The sequence below is a fragment of the Gossypium raimondii genome, chromosome 6, assembly GCF_025698545.1.
Source record: "Gossypium raimondii isolate GPD5lz chromosome 6, ASM2569854v1, whole genome shotgun sequence".
Lineage (NCBI taxonomy): Eukaryota > Viridiplantae > Streptophyta > Magnoliopsida > Malvales > Malvaceae > Gossypium > Gossypium raimondii.
In genome coordinates, this window is record NC_068570.1 from 56,150,726 (window position 1) to 56,161,519 (window position 10,794).

A 10,794-nucleotide genomic window follows, 5' to 3' on the forward strand; every position below is an offset into this window, starting at 1 on the left:
GAAAATTTCTGATTTTATTAAAATAATTAGTTTCTCAAAACATAAAGCCTACATTCTATTATTTTTGTATTAATCAATAATGATTTTAAGTATGGCTAATATTGGATTAATAAATATGGTTTTGAATGTTTTATAAAACTTATAAAGTAGTTAGGTATTTTCTTAGAAATTTTGAAATGAATTTTGGACTATTTCAAAACTTAAATATCTTAAATAATTAAATTATAATTATAAATAAAGATAATTTTTAATTATTTTTAAGTTCTTTTATTGTGCATGTTCAGGATTCGTGATTAGATTGAATTGAAACTTTTTATATATATTATTTTTTTATAAATTTTTAATCATTTATTTAATGAATCTAAATGAATTGGTCGAATTGACTGGATCAAGAATTGGTGGTTTGATCAGTTGGATCATTAGTCCGATTTTGCAAACTTTAGCGGCATAATAAGCTAGACTTTTTCAAATTTTCTTCTTTGCATTGTGACATTTATCTCGCCCTCTAAATTAAAATTTTAATAATAAATTTAATATTTTTTATTTAGATTTATTTATTTAAATATTTTTTGAGTTTTTTTTATAATAGTAAAATGTATTAAATCTTTCAAAATTGCCGTATAAATTTTTTATTTATAAAATGCTCTAGTAAAAGTTATTAAATTTTAATTCTTGATATATTTTCAAGTAGTATTTGATTTAATTATCATTTACTCTTTCAACATTTATTGGACAATTTTAAAAATAATTTTTATATGAATAATCAAAAGTTTAATCTTAATTTCATTATGTAATTTTATTAAAATATTTTAAAAATTATATATAATAATAGAAATAGAGAATGATAGAAAATCAATGAATGCACCCATTTCTAAATTATATACGAAAAATTGAACGGAAATGATTATTTCACCTAATGTTTAAGCTCATACTTGAACATTCAAGGCCCAAGCCTAGCCTGACTTAACCCATTTTAAATATATAATACTTTATATTATGTTACTTTTATATATTATGTAATTTAGAAAACATTTTAAAAATAAACGTATACTAAATATATAATAGAAAATCATGGGTAATTTCTATACCTATTATTATCAAATGATTAAGTTATCCTCTAGGCACAAGGTATATATTATCCAGTGCTCTCATGGTCAATATTTTTAGGATTAGATCAAATCAATCACCAGTTTTTATTTCATCAAATATCTCAATACAATTCATATATATTAGTTTCAGTGTCACTTTGTTTAAAATTTATTCGTTTAAGATTTATTTGTGTTTGTATGATTTGATTTCAATATTAGTATGAGATTTATCTATAATTTGTTTGGGTTTGTTTTGTGATTTGTTGGATTGGAATTATGAAAATTTACTTTTTTTATTATATTATATATATATATATCAATACAATTCATATATATATATATATATATATCAAAAGCATGTATGAGGAAATGCATACAATAAAATCATATAGGAATACAATGCCAACTATAGTTCAAAGGTGTGATTCTTGATTATATTAAGGTTCACTACCAATTATTTTTGGCATTTTCTTATTTCTTATTTCAACAAGGATGTTTGAATATATATATATATATAATACAATAAAACAAATAAATCAATAAATTTTAAGTATGAGAACAAAAACTTGAATAGCAAATAATTTAAACTGGCAAAAGTTAAATACCATGTATTTTGATACTGTTAGTCAGGTTCTCTTATTTTGATCTCTCATCTAGTCATATCCGACGATCGTAAACTACTCATATTCAGACATAAATATAAGAATACAATTCACATAACTTAGGAACACGATGAATGAAACATATTCATATTCAACATATCGAATATTCGACACTCACCCCCTAATACAAAGCTACTAACATTTAACATAGGATTACAGAGAGAGTTGCATGATTACACAAAGATAAGCAAAGATCTCACAAGCCTCCAATGAAAAGATACGATATACACAAGCATAAAACCAAATTGGGTTGAAGGGATCAAACTGGTAGAACTACTCCTACATCCTTTGGCCAAACTAAAAAGCATGGTCATAATTTTATTTGAATAAAGAAGGATATCAAAAAATTATAGAGAACAAGATCTCAAAACATCCTGACAAAGAAAATTCCAAGCACCAGCAGGAGGGGAAACAAAAATTTGTAGCTCGAAACCCATGTTAAACCCCTGTTTTGCCAGCCACTTGATTGGCAGTTCGTGGGGTGGGAGATGGAGGATGCAAATATCCCAACCATGTCCACACAGTTGTAGTATATTTCTAACCAGTGCCAAGTTATAAGAAGCAGCCTGGCCATCATTCAACAGCTGGACAGCTTGGGAACTGTCACATTCCACCAATACCTTCTTGAATGGAGAGAGCATGAAAAATGCCCCACAATTCCGCTTCCAGCACACAATAATCCTTCATTCAAAGAAATAAATAGTAAAAGTTTAATTTAATTATCAAAATATACCTAATTTAAATATCAAATAGTTAAAAAACAGAGGAGAAAAATCTCGTTTCACTTCCTAATTTAAATATCAAATTTTATAATATTACACTGTGTTTGGTTCGCCGTATTACCCAATCCATTACGCCCCGATTACGTGCGTATTACATTACGCCCCTATTCCGGCGTTTGGTTCGCTGTAATAGGTATTACGCGCGTAATCGGTTACGCCCCTAATCCCCAAATTCCCGTGTTTTCCAATCCCTTCCCAAATCGCTGTATTAGCTATTACTTCCGGCCTCCCTCCCCATCTCTCTGTTTTACCCTCCCTCCCTACCCGACCCTCTCCTCTTCCGTCCTAATCATTTTCTCCTCCCATTTCCCACTGCTTCCGTTGATTATTCTGTCGTCATCGTTTCTTCTCGTCTCGGCGTCTAATTTCCCTTCCCCATTTCCTCCCAACCCTATCTGCGCCGCACACCAAAACTCTCTCTTTTTCTCTTCAATATATTCACAAAATTGGAAATTCCTGATAGCTTAATCCATTGAAAAAAGAGTGAAGCGTTTTTCGGGTCATCACGTAGCATCCAATATCAGGTGAGTTTTAATTCTGACCTAAAATAATCTGCCAATTGTAGTACATGTATCTCAATGTTTTTCCCAATTGTAGATAACCCCTCTGCATGCTTTTCTCTTTACTTTTTTAAGCTTAATCGTCACCTTAAGTGTTACCTGTTTTAGTTCCTACAAGTTAATTTCTGCTGAAATTGCTATTTTATTTTATTCATTGTTGCTTATTTCATCGAGATTATTGTGTATATGGATGCACTGCTTTTAAAGCTGCTTTCATTGGAATTATTGTATAATTCCGCTTGTGGCTTTTTACTCTTCAGTAGTTTAATGCTGATTTCATGGTTATGAATCTTTTATTCTTCAGTAGTTTTAGTTATCGAACGAGGTTATATTAGAAAAAGAACGAAGCATAAAACGAATATTAGACCAAAGAAAGAAAAAAGATGGCAACTGAACATTTGTAATCTGCAATTTTCTCTTTTACTTCCAAAATAATAGTAATACATTGAAGTGATTTTGATTGAAATGAAGTTTTTGTGTGTTCACTGATCAAAAAGTTATGATAATGAGGCCTTGGCATTGGATCATGATAAAAAGGTAACACTTGTATCATACTAATAAATTCTGCAAATTTACATCTTGTAGATGCCATCAAGTATTGGATGACTTTTTAAATATACAGTGAAATTCTGCTCATTATAAATATTATATACATATATACAGTGAAATTTTGCCTTGCGGACTTCATTTAAATTAAGAAAGCTTACAAAAGACACTCCTTTCCATTTTTGTTATTCTTTGCTATGAGTTGGAGAAAGAATAAAGCAGAAACCTGTTTATGATTTTGCTTTATTTTTTCTGTACAGTATGGGGGCTTGGTTCTTTATTAGGAAGAATTATTGTAATGAAAAGAGGACACTTGCTCCTATCCTAACAGCCATTCCCTTTTTTAATGTTTAACAATGTTGCTTCTTTCTCTTTTAATTATCTCTTGATACTGGCCAAGGAACATCAAATGATGATTACTTTGTTCGATGCTAAGCTTTGTCTTAACTATGAACCTCTAGAATCTAGATAATTGCATGCTATTGCTCATGCTATGAACTAGAAATTTTTGGTCATGTTTGATGATTGCATATCTAAAGCAAATGATGTTTCTCCTACATTCTTCAGCCAAATCATTGGCTAAATTAGCTTATCAATTGTTGTTGTCTCCTTTTGAAATTAGGTTTGATGGATAAATTATGAGCATCAAATCACTTTTGAAGTTAGTTTGAATCTTTTTGCTCGGTTGATGATACATATGCCTGCATTGTGTTGTTTGCTAATGGGGATGAATGTGGGGAATTAGAGGCCGATGGTTTGTTATGTATTAACGAGTGCAACTTACTACATGTAGGATGTTAGGCACTGAATTTACTTAATATGGTTGGTTTTATGGTTGTGCCATGACTGCTTCCAAACATTCTTGAAAAACAAAAGAAAAATTATTATCTAGTCTTCTCATATTGTAATGAAAAGAGGACACTTGCTGGTTCGGCCTTTTATTAGGAAGAAAAGGGAGGTGAGAACTAATTACAAATAATGAGGGAAATGAGGAGGCGATTCGATGTAGGTTATTGAACTTGGAATTGGGTTTAATGGTTTGTCGCTTTGGTTGGGTGCAGAACATATGGAATTCCAGTGAATCCTTTGAAAGCTATGCAATTGGATTTAATAGTTTCATAGTTCCATCTTTTGTGTTCACGCTATCAAGATCTGCTATAAGCCTATAACCATGGCTAAATGTTTTATTTTTCTTATGTTTTTGCAGAAGAGAGAGGTTAATAAGAAAGTTCTCAAAGTTCCGGAATAGAGCGGAAGGTAAGACTACTCTAGAAAGTTAACGGTCCATTTAAGTACTTAAAAGGTGATTGTTGCATAATTGTAAGTATTGATGATTGGTAGGCAAGGGATTTAATAAACTATCTAGATCTTGTTTTGATCGATATCATATTTAAAATATGGCTCATGGATGATGATTCTTTGTATGGTTGTTCGTGCTTTGATATACTATATTTAGCTATAGCATAAATATTTTCCCCAAAAAAAAAGGTTGATCCGAGCACTTTTCTCATTACAGTAACATTTTTCCAACACTTCCACATCGTCCCAGATTTGAGCATTACAGGTTAGTATTGATGTAGCAGGTTCTGTTGTTTCCCAAATGAATATGGTTTTGTTTGTATGTTTGTAATGCTCATTAAAGCTTTTGTTTGTATGGTTATGGTTATTGTTGCATGACCATTGTTCTTTTGAATTTATCAGCCAAGTTATATGTTTTACTATTAGGTAACATTTTTTTAAAGAGCATTATGCCTACAAATCTTTTATGAGATAAATTTGTACATGTAAATGAGATAAAAGTTATATATTTTTTATGAAATTATATTACCATTTAAAATGTTATTATCTAGTTTTAAAACTTCAATTTCATTATTAAACTAAATCTTCATTCTTCATTTTATTTATTTTGAAATTAGAAAACCTTAACTAAACTAATCATCAATAAAAAAATTTCAATGATCAAACTTTGAACATGCTTTAAGTAACTAATCAATATATTTATACGATATCATTTTAGGTCAATTAATTTGGGTGATTTTAATTAACTAATCAATATATTTAAATGTCCAAATTATAATGAGTTTAGTTATAATCTAACAAATACCAACCTTCAAATTTTACCTCAATTAATTTTACCTCAATTATACATAATATATTAAAATTTAATATAAGTTTTTGAAGAAATTAAATGCTCATGGATTATAATTAACCTTTTATGCACGCAATACATGTTATTTAAAACAAATGTTAATTGATTCAAACATTATTTTTCCCTATAATGGAAATAATGTTATCTTAATTATAAAAATGGATAAATGGACTGAAATTTATTATTGTCTAATTCTATCTTAGATTTTAAGTCAATTACATTATACATAAAATATTCCTCATTCATAATATGATTTCCTATAATACATAAATTATAATTGTGAAAGTGTAAGGAAGTTTTTAAAATTAACGATATATAATATGATAAATAAAATTATACAAATTTTACTTAAAAGTCAAATTTGGCTGTTAAATTAATAAATTCTATAGAATTCGAAATTTTAATAATAATAATTTTTGATGAAAAATGCTAAACATGTATTTTAAACTTGATACTAGAGATAAGTAACAATTCTTGTAAAAATAAGTCCTCTTCAAAGTTATATATATTTTTACAAAATGAAATTACCATTTAAAATGTTATAAAAGTTATAAAACTTCAATTTCATTATTAAACCAAATCCTCATTCTTCATTTTACTTATTTTGAAATAAGAAAACCTTAATTAAACTAATCATCAGTAATTAAATATACTCTTTCATTATTATTTGGGTGATTGATAAAGAAATGAAATTAAAGTTGCAACGATATCATTTAGTAGATAATTTTTTGCTTCGTGTGTTCTAAATTTGTCTTTGTTTATTTTATTTGATAATGTGTAATTGCAACTTCAATTCTTTGATAGTGTGTTCTAATTTTAAAATGTTGCGATAATGGCTCAAATCGCCTTTAATTGCACAAAGTGTGAGGCGTAAAAGAATTAGTATTCTTTGTGACAATATGGTTGGAAATCAGAGAATCGCGATTTGGTTCTTATTTAGAATGGGTGCCACCTTAGCCTACATAGACCAAGGATTAGGTCCTATACCGTAGATTTTTATGCAAAACGGGATTATGTGAATAGGCTTGTATATGCTAGTGACGAGACTGTATTGAACAAGTTAGGATGAATAGAGTGCCTTTTTTAAATTATGTGAGATGTTAGAATCGATAGGGGGATTGAAGTCGACAAGGTTCATGCTTGTTGACGAGCAAGTAGCAATGTTTTTACATATCATCTCCCATCACCTGAAAAATCGAGTTATCAAGCATCACTTTAGAAGGTCCGGGGAAACTGTTAGCAGAGCATTTCATAGTGTTTTAAATGCTGTCATACGCTTGCAAGATGTGTTATTTAAAAACCCGGAGCCAATTACAGCCGATTCTTCTGACACAAGGTGGAAATGGTTTAAGGTATAGGACTAAGTTTTATATATAGCTTCAACAACATTTACTTGATTTAGATTTAAATTAGTATTCTAACTCAAGGTTTTATATCATGTGATATAGAATTGCTTAGGTGCTCTTGATGGAACCCACATCAAGATTAGGGTTCCAACAGTTGATAAACCTAGATATCGGACGAAAAGGTGACATAGCAACAAATATGCTAGGTGTTTGTACACCGAGATGCAATTTGTTTATGTTCTTCTGGTTGGGAAGGTTCATTCTTGATGGACGGGTTCTTGAGATGCCATTAGTAGAAGACATGGATTAAAAGTTCCTCATGGTAAAGTGTATAGTTAGAGGACTTTGATTTATTCATTAAGATCACACTTTGTGTGCTGAATTAATCATTTTTTAATATGAAACTTATTTTATAGGTTGTTATTATCTAGTTGATGCTGGATACACAAATTGTGAGGGATTTCTTGCACCATTTAGAGGACAACGATATCATTTGAACGAGTGGCGTCAGGGTTATCAGCCAAGTTCTCCGCAAGAGTTTTTTAATATGAAACATGCCTCAGCACGTAATGTCATTGAAAGATGCTTTGGCTTATTAAAACTTAGATGGGGAATACTTAGGAGTCCATCGTTCTATCCTGTAAGGGTGCACAATAGAATTATTATTGCATGTTGTTTGCTCCATAATTTTATTCGAACCCATATGAGTAGTGATCCCATTGAAGCGGAGGTGGGAGAAGGATTACCTACAATTAATGTGGTGGATGACGATGAACCGAATATCACAAATATTCATCCATCGGATGCTTGGGCTACTTGGAGGATGGAACTAGCCAACCAAATGTTCGATGAATGGCAAGCATCTAGAAATTAGTTTGTGAAACTTTTGTGAAACTTTTGTATTGATTTTTGTATTGTACTAAACTACAGAAATTATAATATAATTTCTTCTAATTCAGCATGTGTTATAATTTTAAATTTTTTGTGCTATGGAACTTTTGATTCATGATATTCAACTTAATTACTTAGATTTTATAAAGTGTTGACCTTTTGAATCATGATATTAAAATAGTAATTAATATAATTTATTTTTTTTTTGTTCTTAAGATCATTATGTCAGGTGTTCCAGAATCAAATGCTCAAGCTTCTCGAGGAAGCAAAAGAAAATGGGTTCCCAAGGAAGATGCAGCATTAGTTTCCAGCATGGTGGACCTGCACAATGTTGGAACATTTAATGCTGATACCGGGTTCAAAGCCGGTTATTTGAACGAGTTGGAAAGAATGCTACAAACTGTTTTACCAAATGCAATGTTGAAGGCGAAACCTAATATTGAATCAAGGATTAGGTTACTTAAAAGGGAGTGGTCAATCGTCTACGACATGCTTAATGGCCAAAACAATAGCGGTTTTGGTTGGGACGAGCATAGGCAGCTCGTTGTTCTTTGAAGATGCGGTTTGGGAGTCCTATTTAAAGGTAAGATTATTTCAAGTCTTTATTATATTATTTTACCAAACTTACGACTAATATGATTTCCTCATTTTTTAGAGTCACAAAGAAGCCGCCTAATTCAGATTTCGTACTTTCCTTACTATGACCACTTACTACCATATACGCAAGAGATCGAGCAACCGGGAGAGATGCTCAAACAATTCTTGATGTTCTTGAAGAAATACATCTTGATCTTGAACGTACTACTGAGATATGAATGAAGAGAGAAACACATTCTATGACTGCGAAGCTGACGTCTCTTTAGATGACATGGATGTTTCTGGTACGGATCCGCGAGGAGATCGAGACCAAGGGGGTTCCTCATCTTCAAACAAGAGAAAGAAGAAATCTGATGCTCGTGATAATGTGTTTTCTTCATTTAATGAGGCTGCCACTTTGTTCGGGGAGAAAATCCAGGCCGTTGGCGATCAAATCAGTAGGAGTTTTGCCTCCGAGGTGGTAGTTCAGCAGAAGTCAGAACAACATATGGAAGAGAGAGCTTCAAATTTATATTCAGCCTTATGGTCAATTGAAGGTTTAACCGACGATCAGCGATATGATGCATTGAGTAAAATTCCCGACCATCCAACTCAAATGATCGTTTTCTTTAGTTTACCTTCGTTTTCTGATTGGAATGGGTTAGGAGATTTCTTTCTTACCATTAAATATCAATGTTCAAACTTTTGATGTTGTAAAACTATATAACATATGGATTTTAATGTACAATTTCATTTTCATCTAACCTTTTCTTAATATAAGTTAATTATGTTTATGCATAATATAATTCTCAAGTTATATATTGATTTTAGTAAATTCATATAAGAACATTTTATTATTAAGAATTTTATGAAATTATATATCACTATATAATTATATTTAATATTAATTATTTTAAATTGTATAAATTCATATAAGAAAATTTTTATTATCAAGAATTTTATGAAATTATATATTATTATTAAATTATATGTAATAATTATTATTTTAAATTATACAAATTCATAAACTATAATCATATTAGTTATAATAATTTTAAATTTTATTAAATCATATATTTAATTAAATCATATTTAATATTAATTATTTGAAATTTTCTTTTATAGTATCATATATTATGATTTGAGTAAATTCATAGAAGAATTTTATTTATTAAGAATTTTATTAAATTATATATTTTAATTATAATATATTTAATAATAATTATGTTAATTTATATTTTACAAGTATCATATATTATGATTTGAGTAAATTCATATTAAATTATATATTTTAATTAAAATATATTTAATAATAATTATGTTTAAATATGATTAAATTATTTATTATTGATAATAATAATCTTATTAAAATTTAAATAACAATAACAATAATCATTTACCAAAACAAATTTCTGCTAAGGGTATTCTAGTCATTTTAGTTTTTTCATTATGCTATTACACCTCTATTACACTCAACCAAACACAGGATTACTATTACGCCTCTATTCCATTACATTCAACCAAACAGTTGATTTGCTATTACACAGCTTTTCCATTACACCTCTATTCCATTACACCTCTAATCCAATACACCTCTAATCCAATACAGCGAACCAAACGTGCTGTTAATGTTTTAGATAAATTTGTCATTTAATAAAAAAATATTAATGTGGTAGACTACATTTTGCGATAAACTGTTTATCATTTTAGAGAACACTTAGGATTAGAGGATCAATCATTATTATGTCACTTACGGTGAATATCTTAATTTCCTTAATTTTTAAAATAAATTTTAAAATAATTAGTTTTTCAAAACTAATTTGAAGTATGGTTAATATTGGATTAATAAATATGGTTTTGAATGTTTTATAAAACTTATACTTGAAAATTTTGAAATGAATTTTTGGAATATTCGAAATTTAAATATTTTAAATAATTATATTTTTATTTTTATTTTACTATTTTTCAAGTCATGCATATCTAGGATTCCTAATAAGATTAAATCAATTTTTTAATATATAATATTTAATCAAACCAAATGAGTTGGTTGGATTGATTAAATCAAGAATTGCTGGTTTAACCGAATAGATCATTGGCCCAATTTTGCAAACTTTCATGGCATTTATTCTTTGTATTATGACATCTATCTTGCCCTCACTTGAATTAATTTTTTTAATAATAAACTTAATATTTT

At 29.1% G+C, this 10,794-nt stretch overlaps 1 long non-coding RNA gene across 1 annotated transcript; it reads left to right on the forward strand.

The window, feature by feature from the left end:
* Positions 1–7,413: 7,413 nt before the first annotated feature.
* Positions 7,414–8,094, forward strand: LOC128041816 (uncharacterized). The gene is made up of 2 exons (XR_008196682.1): positions 7,414–7,455; positions 7,550–8,094. It is a non-coding gene; the product is annotated as an uncharacterized LOC128041816 (long non-coding RNA).
* Positions 8,095–10,794: the final 2,700 nt, after the last annotated feature.